This window comes from Salvelinus namaycush, unplaced genomic scaffold (assembly GCF_016432855.1).
Source record: "Salvelinus namaycush isolate Seneca unplaced genomic scaffold, SaNama_1.0 Scaffold1271, whole genome shotgun sequence".
NCBI classification, from domain to species: domain Eukaryota; kingdom Metazoa; phylum Chordata; class Actinopteri; order Salmoniformes; family Salmonidae; genus Salvelinus; species Salvelinus namaycush.
Genome location: NW_024057977.1, coordinates 23043 through 35350, shown reverse-complemented (window position 1 = coordinate 35350; position 12308 = coordinate 23043).

Genomic DNA, 12308 nt, shown 5'->3' with positions numbered 1-12308 from the left:
CACGTTAGGGGCTGCACCAAACGTTTAATGTATTATAATAATTGATTATAATATGTTGTATTAATTGAAGGGGAAGGGCTATGGGACCCCTCCTCCTCTACATTTATAGGGTTCTAGACTACAGATTAACAATATATATATTCATTGTAAGGATTTAGAATTGTTCCACAGTCTTTAAGTCTGTGCCTCTTATAAAGAAATGGGGGGGGGGGGGGGGGGCGTCTGTGAAATAGCATTTCAAACATAAACATAGAGCTCTGTAGGGGAGTAGAAGAGATAAGAGGCTAGTCAGACATACCTCTATAAATCAACTTGGGGGAGTGGTTTTTACTCCTGAGGCCTTAGAAAACACTGGAACTATTATATTTCTTGCAGGTTTGTACAGTTGTGCATGCATGGGCTTGTCTGAGGAGTAGCAGGTAATGACATCACAGGGGGTTGACTACATGCATGATAAAAGCAACTTGGACTTTTCCTATGAGGCAGAACTCAGGAGAGACATCAGTTGTATGTGTGATGTTTGATCTTTGACTTCTGTCTACAGCTGTATTTTGATTAAAATGGTTATGATTTATAAGTGCACATTTTGAGAGTTCCTTATTTGTTAAGTATTAAAACGGAGCACAGAAAAACGGAACCAACAATTGCCTTGCTACTGTGATTTTCAAATGTCTTTTTACTGTTGTTTTATTTCTTTACTTACCTACACACACACACACAAACACGCACACCTTTGTTTCGCACTATTGGTTAGAGCCTGTAAGTAAGCATTTCACTGTAAGGTCTACACCTGTTGTATTCGGCGCACGTGACAAGTAAACTTTGATTTGATTTGGTGGTTCTCCCCATCTCTCAGCCTACCCAGGCGGTGCACCACATCCAGAGAACCTGCATCAATATTCTGCTCGTCCTCCGGGACTATTGCCCTGCAAATGTCCTTCACTTTTGCTTTGTGTTCTCGTCAGATCTTTTTGCGATTCCGTCAATTCGAAGAGTCCATCTCCGACTGTATCGCTCAGTCTCGTTATACCTTTGACTCCATTTTCAGTGAGTTTCTTCTCCTGCTTTGCAACCTGAGTATTCATTGTTGCGTTCTGCTGCTTCAGAGTATTTACTTCTTCAGGATTGAAATCAATCCCTTTCTTCAGGTTAATGATGCAGACAATGTTCTTTTACACCAAGTCCATGATGTCATCTGCTCTCTCTTTGATTTTAGCCCCCACATTCACCCCCCTTTTCTACACTGCAAGCATATGAATGAGTTTCAGCAATGCCTCTTTTCTCCTTGGTGGTCTTAAAGTCACGATTGGCCTCATGGTGAAATTCCTGAGCAGTTTCCTTACTCTCAAGAAACTAAGTTAGGAAGGACACCTGTTACTTTGTAGTGACTGGGTTTATTGATACACCATCCAACGCCTAATTAATAACTTCACCTTGCTCAAAAGGATATTCAGATAAAAAGCACACCATGCAATAATCTGAGACTGCGCTCAAAAATAACAACATTTCTCCACCATGTTGGAATCAACAGAAATATGAAATTACATCATAAATATTCCCTTACCTTTGATAATCTTCATCAGAAAGCACTCCCAGGAATCCCAGTTCCACAATAAATCGGTGTTTTGTTCGATAATGTCCATTACTTATGTCTAAGTAGCTACTTTTGCTAGCATGTTTAGTGCACATGTACAAACGCTCACGCAGATGCAGGCAAACTCAGACGGAAACTTCAAAAAGTTATATAACAGGTCGAATTAACAGGTCAAACTAATTAGAAAATCAATCTTCAGGATGTTGTTATGATAACTATCCAATAACGTTCCAACCGGAGAATTCCTTTGCGTTTCTAGAAGTTATGGAAAGCAAGACGATATCGTTTGGAACGCGCATGACCAGGAACTGGCATTCTGCCAGACCACTGACTGAAACACCTCCCATCCGGCTCAACATCACACTAGAGGCTTCATTCCACGTTCTACAGACTGTTGACATCTAGTGGAAGGCGTAGGAAGTGCAAACAGATCCATATCTTACAGGGAATTGAAAAGGCGATGAGTTGAACATCGACCAGCCTCAGAATTCTCACTTCCTGTTTGGAATATTTCTCAGGTTTTTGCCTGCCATATGAGTTCTGTTTTACTCACAGACATCATTCAAACAGTTTTCGAAACTTCAGAGTGTTTTATATCCAATAGTAATAATAATATGCATATATTAGCATCTGGGACAGAGCAGGAGGCAGTTCACTATGGGCACGCAATTCATCCAAAAGTGAAAATGCTGCCCCCTATCACAAAGAAGTTAAAATAGTTACAGAGTTTATGGTTGTGATATGAGAAAACTGACGATGGATAAACAACATTGTATTTGCTCCACAATACCAAAATAAATGAAAGAGTGAAAAGAAGGAAGTCTGTACAGAATACAAAGATTCCAAAACACGCATCATGTTTGCAACAAGAAACTAAAGTGATACTGCAAAAATTGTGGCAAAGAAATTAACTTTTTGTCCTGGATACAAAGCCTTATGTTTGGGTCAAATCCAACACAACACATCACTGAGTATCCCTCTACATATTTTCGATCGCGGTGGTGGCTGCGTCATGTTATGTGTATGCTTGTCATCAACAAGGACTAGGAAGGTTTTTAGGATAAAAATAAACGGAATACAGCTGTAAGCACAAGCAAAATCCTAGAGGAAAACCTGGTTCAGTCTGCTTTCCAACAGACATTTGGAGATGAATTCACCTTTCAGGAGGACAATACCCTAAAACACAAGGCAACATCTACATGGTAGTTGTTTATCTAGGAGTGGCAGGTAGCCTAGTGGTTAGAGCGTTGGGCCAGTAAGCAAAAGGTTGGTGGATTGAATCCCCAAGCTGTCTTTCTGCCACTGAACAAGGCTGTTAAAACCTTCTCAGCAACAACCTACTTCCTCTCACCAAGACAGTTCAAATGATTACTGAGTCAATAAATGTCAGATATTCCAAACTACTCTTTCCATTTATGCATTTGTTGATTAAAAGTACTATTACAAAGTGATCATGTTTAAGAATTAACACTTGGTTCTCTTCCTCCATCATCCCCCCCTCTCTCCTGTCATCTATCTGCTCTATCGGTTCTTCATGATTGATCACAGGAGTATAGGTTGATCAGGGCGTAGCTAATGTCTCTGTTACTGATAACAGCAATAGGGGCGGTACCATCCTCTGTGTTCCTTATCTTTTACAATCACGCCTCCTTGAAGACAGAAAAGCTAGGATTCTAAAGCCAGATCTGTACTATTTCAGAAAAAAATAAGCAAACACGTTTAGTGTTCGTCAAAAGGCATGTGGGCGACTCCCCAAACATATGGAAGGACGTACTCTGGTCAGTTGAGATGAAAATTGAGTTTTTAGGCCATCAAGGAAAACGCTATGTCTGGCGCAAACCCAACACCTCTCATCACCCCGATAACCCCATCCTCACAGGGATGCATGGTGGTGGCAGCATCATGCTTTGGGGATGTTTTTCATCGACAGGGACTGGGAAACTGGTCAGAATTGAAGGAATGATGGATGGCTTTAAATACAGGTAAATTCTTTAGGGAAACCTGTTTCAGTCTTCCAGAGATTTGAGACTGGCACGGAGGTTCACCTTCCAGCAGGACAATGACCCTAAGCATACTGCTAAAGCAACACTCGAGTGGTTTATGGGGAAACATTTAAATGTCTTGGAATGGCCTAGTCAAAGCCCAGACCTCAATCCAATTGAGAATCTGTGGTATGACTTAAAGATTGCTGTACACCAGCTGAACCCATCCAACTTGGAGCTGGAGCAGTTTTGCCTTGACGAATGGGCAAAAATCCCAGTGGATAGATGTGTCAAACTTATAGAGACATACCCCAAGAGACTTGCATCTGTAATTGCTGCAAAAGGTGGCTCAACAAAGTATTGACTTTGGCGGGATGAATAGTTATGCACCCTCAAGTTTTCAGTTTGTCTTATTTCTTGTTTGCTTCACAATAAAAAATATGTTGCATCTTCAAAGTGGTAGACATGTTGTGTAAATCAAATGATACAAACCCCCAAAAAATACATTTTAATTCCAGATTGTAAGTCAACAAAATAGGAAAAATGCCAAGGGGGCCAATCTACAGTTTTATATAGGGCCAAAGCTAAATGAAACTCTTTACCAATCCATATTTCTCAGGCAAAAAGTAAATCCACCTTCAAGAAAAAAATTAAATAACATTTGTTTGTTTCACAATAAAAAATATTTTGCATCTTCAAAGTGGTAGACATATTGTGTAAATCAAATGATACAAACCCCCAAAAAATACATTTTAATTCCAGATTGTAAGTCAACAAAATAGGAAAAATGCCAAGGGGGGGTGAATACTTTCGCAAGCCACTGTACTAGGAACACGCATAACCACCAAACCAGACAGGCAAATTCAGGGCAGCTAAGACAACCCAAGCCAAGGACAAATCGCCTTAAATCTACAGTTTTATATAGGGCCAAAGCTAAATGAAACTCTTTACCAATCCATATTTCTCAGGCAAAAAGTAAATCCACCTTCAAGAAAAAAATTAAATAACATTTAATGCGATAGACCATATGACTGGACAGGAAGTAGAAAGCATCAACTGAATGTTAAATGTGTTTCCTGTCAGCTATTTTAATTGTCTGTATTGTCTACTTGTTGAATGTTTGTGAAGTGTTGATTTGTGGTTGTTTGTAATGTCTTGTTAATTGGTGTTGGACTCCATGAAGATTAGTACAGAGAGAGAGAGAGACAGACACACATGGACACTACAGGTCAAAGAGGGAGTGCTGATCTGGCAGGGCCTGACATGCCCCAACATCAACATAACAATTAACACTAGTCTCCTAGTCGATACCTCCAACCCCACTTCACCCCAAAATAACTGTGGTCAACCCCAGAAATCTTCACTTTCAAACTCATACCAAATATTTTGAAACAGAGCACTATTGGATTAGATACCAAAATAGGGCCGCTGTTTGTTTTAATCAATCTGGTGACACAGGTAGCTATTGAAAGCACAGGGGGAAGAGAGTCTGGAGGGAGAGATTGAAATGGGGGAGGTCGGGGTGAATGACCCACCAAACCATGGCGGTCTGGGGAGTGGCTAGCCATGGAGAGTTCACTGCTAGCCATGGAAGCCACTCACTCGCACAACTCAACAAGTGAGTATGAGCATAAAAGTGACTTCACCATGAGAATTGAAGGCTGACAAAAGTTATTGATTAACAGTACCATCCATGTTTTTTGGGGGGTGTTGAATAGTATCAGACCTACAGTAACCATTGCAGGGAAAGAACATTCCACGGAAAATGTATGGGTAGAGTAGCCCACTGTGTTAGCCGGGTTACTAAATGTTTTTCTAGTATCAGTGAGAAGTGTAGACAGCCGAAAACTGTGGGTAGGTAGCTAAACTTCTCCATCGCTCTCCCTCTCTTCCCTCCATCTCGGTGGTAAGCTAACTAATATTGACAGAGATGAGACACTACATGAAACAGATGGCTCTGAAAATAAGATCTAGTCTGTCATCACCAGCCCCAACCGTCTGCATTACAACCATCCTATCTGTTGTAATTCTTCCTATGCCACGTTGTGTTAAATTACCCAGTGACCCTCTACTCTGACTGTAGCCTCAGCATGACGAGTTAGAACAGGCACTGAGGAACTAGCTCTCTCTCTCTCTCTCTCTCTCTCTCTCTCTCTCTCTCTCTCTCTCTCTCTCTCTCTCTCTCTCTCTCTCTCTCTCTCTCTCTCTCTCTCTCTCTCTCTCTCTCAATTCAATTCAATTCAATTCAATTCAATTTGCTTTATTGGCATGACGTAACAATGTACATATTGCCAAAGCTTATTTACAATATAAAAATGAGAATCAAAATGGTCAACGGGACAACAGTAACAACAATAACCAAGGGTCAAAATAACCATACATTCAACAATAACAATAAGCATACAGTAGAGGACATGTGCAGGTTGATTGGTCTGTCAGACACTGTCCCTCAACTTATGGCAGGCAGCAATGTAGTGCGCTGCCAACCCACAGCTCTCTGCGTCCTCCCCCAACAGGACTGGTAGCCTATCCTCATCAGAGAGGTCTTTGAAACCTTGAATAAGAGTTTCAAATTTGGGGAAATGACACTCTCTAATTGTTTTATATTTTTGACATTTTGTCAGGAAATGCAGCTCCGTCTCAGGTTCTGCTGTTGTGCAGTGGTTGCACAGCCTTTCCTCTACAGGGAGCCAGGTTTTCCTGTGTCTACCCTTCTCAATGGCAAGGCTGTGTTCACTGAGCCTGTACTTTGTCAAGGTTTTTCTAAGGTTTTGATCAGTAACCATAGTCAAATAGTTAGCCACGGTGTACTGTCGATTTAGGGCCAGATAGCACTGCATTTTGCTCTGTGCTTGTGCTTGTGTTTCCCAATAAGCAATGTAGTTTTGTTTTGACTGTGTTGTAATTTGGTTTATTCTGATTGATTGGATGTTCTGGTCCTGAGGCTTCAGTGTGTTAGTAGAACAGGTTTGTGAACTCAGCCCCAGGACCAGCTGGATGAGGGGACTCTTTTCTTTGCTCAGCTCTTGGTATTGCAGGGCTTGGTAGTGATATGAAAGGGGGTCACTGTATTTTAGATGTTTCCAAAACTTAATTGCTCTTTTTTGAGTTTTTATTATTAGTGGATATTTGCCTAATTCTGCCCTGCATGCATTGTTTGTAGTTTTCCTCTGGACATGTAGGAGAATCTTACAGAACTCTGCATGCAGGGTTTCAATGGGATGTTTGTCCCATTTGATGAAATCTTGTTTTGCAAGTGGACCCCACACCTCGCTGCCATAAAGTGCAATTGGTTCAATGACATATTCAATTAGTTTTAGACAAATTTTAATAGGTATTTCAATTTGAATTTACTTTTTAATTGCGTAGAATGCCCTGCGTGCTTTCTCTCTCAGTTCATTCACTGCCTAATTAAGGTGTCCAGTTGAGCTTATTTTTAAACCTAAGTAATTGTAGTGTGCAGTACTCTATATATTTTGTACCAATTGAGAACTTTGGTCTAATTCCCTGAGATCTGGATCTTCTCTGGAAAATCATTATTTTAGTATTTTTCTTAACCGCTGTTGTACTGTTGTACTCTCTCTCTCTCTCTCTCTCTCTCTCTCTCTCTCTCTCTCTCTCTCTCTCTCTCTCTCTCTCTCTCTCTCTCTCTCTCTCTCTCTCTCTCTCTCTCTCTCTCTCTCTCTCTCTCTCTCTCTCTCTCTCTCTCTCTCTCTCTCTCTCTCTCTCTCTCTCTCTCTCTCTCTCTCTCTCTCTGAAACATATGTTAACATTGCCAAAGCAAGTGAAGTAGATAATATACAAAAGTGAAATAAACAAGAAAAATGAACATAAGTTCCAAAAGAATAAAGACATTTCAAATGTCATATTATGTATATATACAGTGTTGTAACGACGTGCAAATGGTTAAGTACAAAAGGGAAAATAAATAAACATAAATAAGGGTTGTATTTACAATGGTGTTTGTTTTTCACTGGTTGCCCTTTTCTTGTGGCAACAGGTAACAAATCGTGCTGCTGTGATGGTACACTGTGATATTTCACTCAGTAGATATGGGAGTGTATCAAAATCGGGTTTGTTTTCAAATTCTTTGTGTATCTGTGTAATCTGAGGGAAATACAGTATGTGTCTCTAATATGGTCATACATTTGGCAGGAGGTTAGGAAGTGCAGCTCAGTTTCCACCTCATCTTGTGGGCAGTGTGCACATAGCCTGTCTTCTCTTGAGAGCCATGTCTGCCTACGTTGACCTTTCTCAATAGCAAGGCTGTACATAGTCAAAGCTTTCCTTAAGTTTGGGTCAGTCACAGTGGTCAGGTATTCTGTCACTGTGTACTCTCTGTTTAGGGCCAAATAGCATTATAGTTTGTTCAGTTTTTTTTGTTAATTCTTTCCAATGTGTCAAGTAATTATCTTTTTGTTTTCTCATGATTTGGTTGGGTCTAATTGTGTTGCTGTCCTGGGGCTCTGTGGGGTGTGTTTGTGTTTGTGAACAGAGCCCCAGGACCAGCTTGCTTAGAGGACTCTTCTCCAGGTTCATCTCTCTGTAGGTGATGGCTTTGTTATGGAAGGTTTGGGAATCGCTTCCTTTTAGGTGGTTGTAGAACTTAACAGCTCTTATCTGGATTTTGATAATTAGCGGGTATCGGCCTAATTCTGCTCTGCGTGCATTATTTGATGTTTTACGTTGTACACGGAGGATATTTTTGCAGAATTCTGAATGCAGAGTCTCATTTTGGTGTTTGTCCCATTTTGTGAATTCTTGGATAGTGAGCGGACCCCAGACCTCACAACCTTAAAACCTTTTCTCAATAGGGGGGCGCTGTTTTCACTTTGTAAAAAATCGTGCCCAAATTAAACTGCCTCGTACTCTATTCTAGATCGTACAATATGCATATTATTATTACTATTGGATAGAAAACACTCTCAAGTTTCTAAAACCGTTTGAATTATATCTGTGAGTAAAACAGAACTCATTTTGCAGCAAACTTCCTGACAGGAAGTGAAAAATCTGAAATCGAGTCTCTGTTCCAGGGCCTTCCTATTAATTTGCTTGAAATCTATGGATATACATGCACTTCATACGCCTTCCACTAGATGTCAACAGGCAGTGGGAGGTGGAATGGGCTGTCTAGCTTGATCTGAGGTCGAACAAGAGCTCTTGGAATGACATGACCACTATTTAATTGTCTTCGAAGGCGCGGGAAGGACATCAGCATTGGCTTCTGAAAAGCTTTCGGTATACACGGTAGATATCTCCGTCTCTGATTTTATTTGATAGATGTGATAAAAACATTATAAAGTAGTTTTTTTCAACCGAGTTGTATCACTTTATTGAACGTTAATTGCGAGTTTTGGAATTTTCTTTTTTTCTTTTCTTTGCGTGAGGTGAAGTTGGGCACGTTTGCGCCACATGGCTAGCTATGGTTGCTAATTCGACAGGAGAAGAGGACATTCTAAAACGAAACAACGATTATTCTGGACCAAGGACTCCTTGTACAAGATTCTGATGGAAGCTCAGCAAAAGTAGGAACCATTTATGATGTTATTTCGTATTTCTGTGGAAAATGTTTAGTTCTATTTTCCGTCCTTATTGCGGGCGCTGTCTCGCTATAACGTAAGCTGTTTGTTATGGTAAAGTTATTTTAAAAAATCTAACACGGCGATTGCATTAACTTCTTATGGCTGCAAGGGGCAGTATTGAGTAGCCAGTTAAATCGTGCCCATTTCAAACGGCCTCGTACTCAATTCTTGCTCGTACAATATGCATATTATTATTACTATTGGATAGAAAACACTCTCTAGTTTCTAAAACCGTTTGAATTATTTCTCTGAGTGAAACAGAACTCATTCTGCAGCACATTTCCTGACCAGGAAGTGGAATGTCAGAAATCGATGCTCTGTTCAACTTCCTGCCTATACATGGGCATGATACGTAAGAGTCTACGTACACTTCATACACCTTCCCCTGGTTGTCAAGAGGCGGTGAGAGAAGAAATTTCGTGTTTATCTTGGTCTGAGGTGGAATTAAAGCTCTTTGTATGACGTGACCGTCCATTTCCTGTTTCTGGAGCGCGCGAAAGAGGACATGGATTTGCCTTCTGTTTAGCTGTCGTTATGGACGACTAACATCTCCGGTTTAGATTTTATTTGATACATGTGACCATATCATCGTAAAGTATGTTTTTTCAATATAGTTTAATCAGATTATTGAAATTTTTTCGGGAGTTTTGCCGTGTTCCGTTCTCTGACTTTGTTGACGTTAGAGAGATCCGTGCCACTTGGCAAGTGCCCATGCTAAATCAAGAGGGAAATTTGCCGTTCCAGATCCAAACAACGACTGTTCTGGACAAAGGACACCTTGTCCAACATTCTGACGGAAGATCACCAAAAGTAAGAAACATTTTATGATGCTATTTCTAATATCTGTCGTGCATGTGAACTGGTCGTCGGCGCCCAAGTGTTTCTGGCTATTGTGGCTACGCTAATATAACGCTATATTGTGTTTTCGCTGTAAAACACTTGATAAATTGGAAATATTGTCTGGAATCACAAGATGCCTGTCTTTCAATTGCTGTACACTATGTATTTTTCAGAAATGTTTTATGATGAGTATTTAGTTATTTGGCGTTGGTGTCTGTAATTTTTCTGTCTGCTTTTGGTGCAATTTCTGACTGTAGCTGCAATGTAAACTATGATTTATACCTGAAATATGCACATTTTTCTAACAAAACATATGCTATACAATAAATATGTTATCAGACTGTCATCTGATGAAGTTGTTTCTTGGTTAGTGGCTATTTATATCTTTATTTGGTCGAATTTGTGATAGCTACTGATGGAGTAAAAAACTGATGGAGTAAGAAAAGTGGTGTCTTTTGCTAACGTGGTTAGCTAATAGATTTACATATTGTGTCTTCCCTGTAAAACATTTTAAAAATCGGACATGTTGGCTTGATTCACAAGATGTGTACCTTTCATATGCTGTATTGGACTTGTTAATGTGTGAAAGTTAAATATTTAAAAAAAATATCTTTTGAATTTCGCGCCCTGCACTTGAGCTGGATGTTGTCATAAGTGTACCGGTGTCGGGCTGCACCCCAAACAGGTTAAGAACTAGTGTATCTTTCATTTGCTGTCCAACATGTATTTTTTAGTAAAGTTTATGATGAGTTGATTGGTCAGATTAGGTGAGTGTCAGAAATATATCCGGAGATTCTGGGAAAAAGTTGCTACATTTTCACAATGTATAACCACGGTTTTCAGCTCAAAATATGCACATTTTCGAACAAAACATAAGTGTACTGTATAACCTGATGTTATAGGACTGTCATCTGATGAAGTTGGTCAAGGTTAGTGAATAATTTTATATCTTTTGCTGTTTTTTTGCGATCGCTACCTTTGCGGTGAATGAATGCGGTTGTGTGTTTGGCTATTGTGGTAAGCTAATATAATGCTATATTGTGTTTTCGCTGTAAAACACTTAAAAAATCTGAAATATTGGCTGGACACCATGTATTTTTCATAAATGTTTTATGATGAGTATTTAGGTATTTCACGTTGCTCTCTGTAATTATTCTTGCTGCTTCGGTGCTATTGGTGATTGTAGCTGCAATGTAAAACTATGATATTATACCTCAAATATGCACATTTTCGAACAAAACATAGATTTATTGTATAACATGTTATAAGACTGTCATCTGATGAAGTTGTTTCTTGGTTAGTGACTAATTATATCTCTATTTGGTCGGTTTTGTGATAGCTACCTATGCGGTAAAAAAATGGTGAAAATATGCGGTTGAGTCTTTTGCTATTGTGGTTAGCTAATAGAAATACATATTGTGTTTTCGCTGTAAAACATTTTAAAAATCGGAAATGATGGCTGGATTCACAAGATGTGTATCTTTCATTTGGTGTCTTGGACTTGTGATTTCATTATATTTATATGCTAGTATTTACTTGTGGCGCTATGCTAGGCTATGCTAGTCAGCTTTTTACTGATGAGGATGCTCCCGGATCCGGGATGAGTACCAAGTAGAAGTTAAAGGGCAATGTGTTCTATAACTGATTCAAGTATTTTTAGCCAGATCCTAATTGGTATGTCAATTTTTATGTTCCTTTTGATTTCATAGAATGCCCTTCTTGCCTTGTCTCTCAGATCGTTCACAGCTTTGTAGAAGTTACCTTTGGCGCTGATGTTTAGGCCAAGGTATGTATAATTTTGTATGTGTTCTAGAGTAATGGTGTCTAGATGGAATTGGTATTTGTGGTCCTGGCGACTGAACCTTTTTTGGAATAACATTATTTTTGTCTTACTGAGATTTACTGTCAGGACTCAGGTCTGGCAGAATCTGTGCAGAAGATTTAGGTGCTGCTGTAGGCCCTCCTTGGTTGGTGACAGAAGCACCAGATCATCAGCAAACAGTAGACATTTGACTTCAGATTCTAGTAGGGTGAGGCCGGGTGCTGCAGACTTTTCTAGTGCCCTTGCCAATTCGTTGATATATATGTTGAAGAGGGTGGGGCTTAAGCTGCATCCCTGTCTCATCCCACGGCCCTGTGGGAGGAAATGTGTGTGTTTTTTGCCTATTTTAACCGTGCACTTGTTGTTTGTGTACATGGATTTTATCATGTCGTATGTTTTTCCCCCAAAACCACTTTCCATCAATTTGTATAGCAGACCCTCATGCCAAATTGGGTCGAAGGCTTTTTTGAAATCAACAATGCATGCGA